The sequence below is a fragment of the Paramisgurnus dabryanus genome, chromosome 3, assembly GCF_030506205.2.
Source record: "Paramisgurnus dabryanus chromosome 3, PD_genome_1.1, whole genome shotgun sequence".
NCBI classification, from domain to species: domain Eukaryota; kingdom Metazoa; phylum Chordata; class Actinopteri; order Cypriniformes; family Cobitidae; genus Paramisgurnus; species Paramisgurnus dabryanus.
The window spans coordinates 49,061,124-49,069,519 of NC_133339.1; the positions used below are offsets into that span (position 1 = coordinate 49,061,124).

Here is an 8,396-nt window from a genome sequence, read left to right on the forward strand (position 1 = left end):
GGAGAGCCTTTTACTGATCGCCCCATATTGGACGAGCAAGAATTGGTTTCCAGAGCTAATGCTCCTCGCGACAGCCCCTCCCTGGCGGATTCCCCTGAGGAAGGACCTTCTTTCTCAGGGAGGGGGCACATTATGGCACCCGCGCCCCGACCTGTGGGATCTCCATGTGTGGTCGTTGAGCGCGCGCAAGGTTTAGGTGATTTACCGCAAGCGGTATCTAACACAATCAACGCGGCACGAGCTCCGTCTACGAGACGGGCTTACGCGTTTAAATGGAACCTTTTCGTCACCTGGTGCTCTTCGCAACGCGAGGACCCCAGAGAATGCCCTATTAACATCGTGCTTTTATATCTTCAACATAGGTTAGACGGTAGGCTGTCACCCTCCACCATTAAAGTTGATATCGCTGCTATTTCTGCTCATCACTCACTTATTAACGGCAGATCAGTTGGCCAGCATGATTTGGTTATCAGATTTTTAAGAGGCGCTCGTAGGCTAAACCCCTCGCGCCCTCCTTCTATTCCTCCCTGGGACCTGTCCATGGTGCTGAAAGCCCTTCAGGCCCCCCCGTTCGAGCCTTTGCAGTCTGTGAGTCTGAAGCTTTTATCAATGAAAGCTCTGACCCTGCTAGCATTGGCCTCAGTGAAGAGAGTAGGGGATTTACATGCATTCTCTGTTGACGATTCGTGCCTTCAGTTTGGTCCTGCTGCCTCAAGCGTAACATTGAGGCCCAGACCAGGCTACGTGCCCAAAGTTCCCACCACTCCTTTCAGAGACCAGGTGGTGAGCTTGCAAGCGCTGCCTCCGGAGGACGCAGACCCAACCATGGCTTTGTTGTGCCCCGTACGCGCACTGCGACTCTACGTGGATCGCACGCAAAGCCTCAGGACCTCAGACCAGCTCTTTGTTTGTTATGGTGGCCAGCAGAAAGGGAAAGCTGTCACTAAGCAGAGGATGTCTCATTGGATAGTTGATACTATCGCCCTGGCTTATAATCTTCAGGGTATTCCTTGCCCCTTTAATTTGAGAGCGCACTCCACACGGAGCGTTGCCTCATCTTGGGCTCTAGCTCGTGGTTCCTCGCTAACAGACATCTGTAGAGCTGCTGGTTGGGCGACACCTAATACGTTCATTAGATTTTACAGTGTTCGTATCGAGCCTGTATCCTCTCGTGTTCTTTCCTCACCAGGGAGGGCACGGAGAGCAGACTCGCATGTCGGCTTGCAGCCTCCAACTGATGCTTCATAACTGTGTCAGTATGGAAGGCCTTCAGAGCAAAAATGCGTAATGGTTTGAATTGCTCTTCCTCCGCTGCCTTGGCAGCCTTTGTTGCGGAGCATTGGCTGTCAGCCTTTCACTAGCTGTATCCTCGCGAACCTACGTGTCTGGCTCGGGCTCCACATTGTGTCCCACCGGGTTCCTTTGTGAGTATTTTTCCGTGGGGTTAATCCTACTAGCCCACGTTTCCCTTAGCAGAGCACTGCTTTGCTTACACAGCCACGGCTGTCTTATTTCCTCAACTACGGTTGACTTTCGCCCACCATTAGCCCTTAAGACGGGTGGTGGCTTCCGCAGCGTTCCTATCCCGCTCAGGTAGGGCGCTTCCCAGTCGCTGGCACTTCTGTGGGGTTAAAGGAACATCTAGTGCCCGGCCTTCTGCCTTAAAACCTACCTCCTCCTCCTTAAGTGGAACCGGAGGGCTTTTACGCAGTCACTGGAAGAGGTCAGCCCCTAGTGGCGATTTGATAGGGATTCCCAATTCGTCGGTCACGACGTGACGTCGTAGTGACCGACTGAAAGGGAACGTCTCGGTTACGGATGTAACCCTCGTTCCCTGAAGGAGGGAACGGAGACGTCACGTCCCGTCGCCACAGGTGCTGCCACCTGCTGTTACGGCCGGTCACACTTTCCGGCTTTCTCAGCGAAAAAGAAGCTAATTTCCCTATTTGCACCTGCTGCTTATATACGCACCTGGCGGGGCGGCGCCAGCATTATGCAAATATCTCAATGCCAAGTTCATTGGCGTTTTAGTAGTATTCGAAGCAGATTGGTCTCTCTAAGCGAGTTCCCAATTCGTCGGTCACGACGTGACGTCTCCGTTCCCTCCTTCAGGGAACGAGGGTTACATCCGTAACCGAGACGTTCTCCGTTTCATTTCGTTCTCCGTGTCTGTCTCGTTATTAACAAAATAAAGTAGACTTTATAACAGTAAGCTTACAAATCTCTGATGATGTGTTGACGCGGGCGGCGGAGAAGCATGTTTAATAACACATGTTATGCACATGTAATTCGTTTTAATTAAATTACATTTACATTTAAGTCTGTAAAAGACAGTATAGATGAAGTGAAAAAGCATTAAATAAGTTGTAACCCTTTGGTGGCACATAAAACAAACAAACATTCGAATAGCATTTTTTAAATTCAAATTATTATTGCCGATCGAATATTCGAATATCCGTGCCCATCCCTAGCAAATACGCTAAAGCGAAGGCTAGCAAACCGAAACAACATCTAAAAAACTAAAGCACATAATCGAAATATATTTGATATGCTTTGTAGTAATGTTAGCTTACCTGTCCAAAAGGATGAAAGCCAACTCCGGATCCGTTTTTATACCCAAAACAAAGCGGAGATTTCTCCATAATTCAAATGCCCTGCCAATGTTAATCCGTTTTTTTGTCCGAAGTTGATCCGATTCACGTTTGGCCTTACGAGCTTCAGCAGATAACTTTTTTTCTTCACAATATGTGGAGTCTGTGTTGTGCTGGGAGCAGGTCGTTTCAGTCTGTTATCAGTGTTGTCGCTGTTGAGCGCAAAGTCAGTAGACGAGGCGAGAGGCTCGGGAGCGCGCATGCAGGTGACGTCACTGGATTTCGCGCCAAATCCGGCCCGGTACTTTCACATAAAAATAATATTTTTTTTTCAGAGGTAATAGCAAAACCTGCAAAGTGGATAATTTTAATGTGAGATTACAACCCCTTCACACAAAGGCAATTGAAAAGAGATTAGTTTAAGTAGAAACACTGCGGACAGCTCATTTAATACACAAAATTAAATAGGGTGAAAGTTTATAATTTGCACATGTTTCAAAGGCTTGCAAATGTTGAAACTTACGTGATTTTAAACAATTTAACCGCAAAAGGCGCTAATGTGAGCAATTTTCTGTACACACAGATGCAAATGTGGTTAATGTATTCAGTCCAACTCCAATCAAACGTGATTATCCCTATGCCCTTTTTCACTTTCACTTATGTTGAGCGACTGTTTATGCTGCATCTTGCTAACAAATTTAAGATTACAGTGTCATCTGAATATTTAATAATATAATTATTCTTATTTTTACTGCAGCAATCATTTGTATATAAAAGTAAACAAGATAGGAGAGCAAACACAACCTTGAGGGACCCCAATACTAGTAGATTTAACGTCAGAAAGTGTATTTTTCACCTTTACACAATGAGTACGATTTGTTAAAAAAGAAAAAAGCTACTTGACAATAAAATGGTTAACCTTACGGTTTACAAGCTTGGCTAAGAGTAACTGTGGCTGAAGCGTGTTAAAAGCAGAGCTAAAATCAACAAAAAGTAGTCGTGCATATGCAATGGAGGCAGGGCTTTGAACTAGAATTTTTTACCAATTGGTTCGTTTCGAACATAAACAGTAATTTAACGTTTTCGGTTCAACCCGAAAACTATCGTTCCTGAACCGGTTATAAAAGTTTCTTACTTAGTATTTTTGTCTTGTTTTCAGTAGAAATATCTAAAACTTCTTAAATCAAGATGCCTTTTCTTGATGAGCAAAATGACCTAAGTAAATAAGTCTAGTTTTAAGACAAATAATTTAAGTGAAATTGTCCTTAAAACAAGCAAAATTATCTGCCAATGGGGTAAAAAAAATTGTGAAATAAGATTTATTTTTTCTTAAACACTTAATTCAAGTAAAATTTTCTCACCCCATTGGCAGATATTTTTGCTTGTTTTGAGCACAAATTCACTTACATTTTGTACATTTTGTGTCTAAAAACTAGTATTATTTTCTTAATATATAATAATACATCTTGATTTTAGAATTTTTAGATATTTTCTACTGAAAACAAGACAAAAATACTAAGTAAGGAAGCCATTTTTTGCAGTGCATATAAGCTGTGGGACATAAAAATAAGTAGGCTGATCATTAGGACATTAAACTTAAATTATTAGTCTACATAAATTTCCTTAAGTCTCGATCTTGTCATCAAACATTAAAAAGGCTACATTATGTAAGTGGCATAACTGTAATTCTGACATGCCTACATTAGTTGCTCTTAAACACGCACACACACAGATGGAGAAGGAATTCCAAACGGTGCATTGGGAAGATGCAGCATAAACAGTTGCTCCACATAAAGTGAAAATTACGTTGTTTTTCAGTGCTTTATTCACCAAATGTATTTTAATGGGCTATGAGACACAGTAGCGCAACTCTCTCTCAAGTTTATACATCAAGAGTTCTGATATTTGAAAGGCGGAGTTGGACCGGACACATTCAACGGCATATGCGTACAGAAAATTGCTCACTTTAGTGTTTTTTTTGTTAAATTGTTTAAAATCACTTAAGTGTTAACATTTGCAAGCCTTTGAAACAAGTGCAAATGATCAACTTTTACCCTATTTAAAGAGCACCTATTATGGGATACACGTTTTTAAACATCCTTTTGTGTGTAAGTGTGTATTAGTACATGCTAACGATATTAAAAAAGTACATACCTCAAAGAAAACGATGACGCGAGTTATCGTCTCTAACGTTCGAGGACTACAAAAAACACTCGGATTGTAGGCAACAGTTTACTTCCTGGGATTAGTGACGTAGATAAGACCAACATTATCATAGTTCAGCCCTCTCTGCTTTGCTTGGGTACGCCCTCAAAGACGGGGGTGGGGAGCGCCGAGTCAGAAGAGAGCTAAAATGGCGAAGGTTGAGAGTTCCTGCTTTGACTCTGTTTGCAAACTCTTGTTTCATTGTTTAAGTGATTAAATCTCTCGAGTAGACGCTGTCTCTTTAGATGCGAGGGCAAAATAGCACTTTATGGACTTCCACAGAGGACATCATGTTTAATACGGTTCCGGAAAAATCCAGTCAGAAGTTGTTCACGGAGTTTTCACAATAACTGCTTCTCATGAACCGAAGCTGGATTTGCGCGACGTCTCCTCTTGAAAGTTGGATTACTGTGCACTTCTGGATCACAGGCTGTAAGTAGTATTCACGTTTATTATTTGCTTTTTACTGTAACCGGTAACCGGAGATTAACATAATGTGCGTGTAGAGCTAAGCTTGCAAGCTAATTGTTTTGTGTTGTAATACTGTATTTCATAAACAACGTACGATATTTACACACGTGTATGTTGAATTATGCAGACTATCGTTTTTTTTATCTATGTTGGTTTAGACATGTTTACAAACTTGCTAAGTTGCTAAGCTAAATACAAATACCAGCTAAACTGTTACCGGTAAAATTGTTCTCATGATCAAACTCAAGAAACTCTAAGTACAGATGATTTGTTTAAAGTTATATGTATTTTACTGTTGTATTTACTTGAAGCTTTCTTAGATTTTGAAACGAAGTAAACACGTAATGTGTGTTGCTAATGTTGGGCCATGTAATATGTAATACATTTACGTTTTAATGAATAGTCTAACGATTTATAGTCGTTGTACTCTATTGTTATAATATGTCTTTTTGACTGAATACATGTTTGTTTTATTTGTCTATATCCTAGATTCGCAGCTGGACACATCCTTCTACACTGTATGCAAACATGCAACATCATTACACACAGTACAAGGAGTCAGACTGGCATATGAGGAGCAAAGGTGTGTTAACACATATGATGTATTTAGCTAGTGAAACCACTACCAGTCTTAGATGTATAACTGATGATGACAAAGTTTTTTTTCTCTGCATAATAATAGGAACCCAGGCAGTAGCATCGTTTCACAATGTTTCCATCACCATCATCAGTGGATGCCTTTGCCGTCCGTAGCCTGAGATTTCAGATTTGCAGCAAAAAAAATTTGATTTTCTCATTTATTGGAATGCTGTGCAGGTATTTAAGTATTTTAGTAACTGTGTTAAATAAAGTAGTATTTACTTTTACAATAAATTAATTGCTTGTTTATATTTTACAGGTATTTGTACCTTGCAGCCATCCATTACAATGTCACCAAGCCGTAACAAAAGCAGGAGAGGGAAAGTACAAGGCTATGTTCCCAAAACACACAAGTGACATACCGTAAGCAGTAATGTTTAATTTCAAATACATTCATAATTAAAAACTTAATGTATGAAGCAGGGAAATAAATGATCAAAACAAAAGATTTATTGACCGCAATATTTCTACAGTTATGTGGAGGATGTGATCAGGCTTGTGTTTGATGAGGTATTTGAAGATAAGCTGAAGGAAACCCCGATTCCAATGGACCTGGCATCACAGTTTGAGAGACCTTCAAAGGAGGACGTGATTGCATGCTATCTTCAGTGCAGGGGTCGTTGAAAGCCAAAATTGTGACCGATCTGATCAGGAAGCTCCAAACGTATCTGGAGAACAACACACGACAGGATGATAACCTTATAGTGTCGTCTTAAATAGCACCAGCTGACAAAGCTTTGATATGCCATTTATCTGAATAGATAGCTGTAAGAAATGAATTGAAAATTTTTGAAAGAAGAGCACAATATGGTTACTAAAGTATGTTTATTTGTATATTGTTTAACATTTAAATATATATTTGTAATAAATAAAAAAAACTTTTGACTGACTATTATATTTTCTTTAAAGTTACATCTTTTGTTCTTTTGGGTACTTTGTTACTATAATGATACTTTAGTGTTATTGGTTTAAAAATGTAATAAAACTTACTCTAGTCCTGCACCTCAAAGGCTTATAGTCGGTACAATAAATGTTCTGTGTGTAGGGATTTAGACAATTTGTGCAAAACCTGGATGATGAATCACGCAGGTAAGAGGCCCTGGAACATGTTGCATTCTCCTTAAAAACCTAATAAGTAATCACATATCACTTATAAGTAAGCATTCTTTCATAAAAAAGTTTACCATAGTGAAATAATGTAGAACATTCATTTCAATTAATAATTTCTTTGTGCTACATTTGGTGTTTCCATATAGTTTGCACAGTAATATAGTATGTAACAGTCTTTTATAATAAAGTTTACTATAGTAAAATAATGTTAATAAGTGAAATAGTTTTATAATCATTTCAACAAATACTTTCTATGTGCTACATTTGGTGTTTCCATATAGTTTGCACAGTAATATAGTATGTAAGCGGTCTTTTATAATAAAGTTTACTATAGTAAAATAATGTTAATAAGTGAAATAGTTTTATAATCATTTCAAAAAATACTTTCTTTGTGCTACATTTGGTGTTTCCATATAGTTTGCAAAGTAATGTAGTACGTTATAATTACCTTTTGGATGTCTTTGCAACACATTTTCGTCTTCGTTTAGCATTCTGGCAGAGCTAAGGACACCTAAAAAAGTAAAATCCAATCGCGTTCATTGACGGAGATCGTTTATATCGTAACGGCCGTCTGAACTCTCTGGATCAAGCTCGAAGTGGTAAGGCAGTACAGACACCATCGTTTATAGAGAAATATAGAGCTTGTTTACGTTGCCTGTGACTCTCAGTCAGAACCGGAAAACCCACGCCTAGTCAGGGGCGTAACCCTTCAAACACACGCCGAACCCAGTTGACCAATAACAGTTGAGTAGTCATCTGACCAATCCGAATACACTAGACACTTTGGGAGGCGGAGACAGGAACTAAATCCGAGCGTTTTCCAGACATGCAGAAATCGGTGAGGTATGTAAGAAATGTATAAACATCACAGTGCATTAGTTCAAGTTTTAATAACATGTATGTACTATGGGTTCCCTTTCAATACGGTTCACTTCGCATTGCGTCAGTTAGCTGACGCTATGGGGGAAACTCCTGTTTACTCCGTGACTGAAGCCTATTGGTTAACGTCTGTACAAAGTACAGACCAATGACGTTTGAACCCGCGCGCGGGAGGAACGCGTCCTTATATAAGCGCGGTTCAATCGTCAGGAGCTCATTATTTTCTCCTTCAGCGCGAACCTCTCGCTGCTCCAAAGAAAAAGAAGAAGCCTTACCTCGCCGTTGACAAAAGCCCTGCAGCGGAGTCCAGGCCTAGCGTCTTCCCCTGCCGTTTTCCGGCTGAGAACCGAAGATAGCAGAGTCCAGGTCTAGCGTCTTCCCCTGCCGCTTTCCGGCCGAGAACCGAAGATAGCCTTCGCTTGCCGTGGTTCGAGCCCTGTGCAGCGGACACACGCCTGACGAGGTCTCCCCTGCGGCCGCCCGGTAAGATCAATATTTTTA

The 8,396-nt window shown here is 40.7% G+C and overlaps 1 long non-coding RNA gene across 2 annotated transcripts; it reads left to right on the forward strand.

Annotated features, from left to right (window-relative positions):
- The first annotated feature begins 4,725 nt into the window (after positions 1-4,725).
- LOC135750388 (uncharacterized) lies at positions 4,726-6,506 on the forward strand. 2 transcript variants are annotated; one of them, XR_010532719.2, is made up of 5 exons: positions 4,726-5,228; positions 5,757-5,850; positions 5,950-6,083; positions 6,166-6,269; positions 6,380-6,506. It is a non-coding gene; the product is annotated as an uncharacterized lncRNA (long non-coding RNA). The 2 variants fall into 2 exon arrangements; XR_010532718.2 differs by lacking the exon at positions 4,726-5,228 and having other exon boundaries at positions 5,476-5,850; positions 6,380-6,501.
- The last annotated feature ends 1,890 nt before the right edge of the window (positions 6,507-8,396 follow it).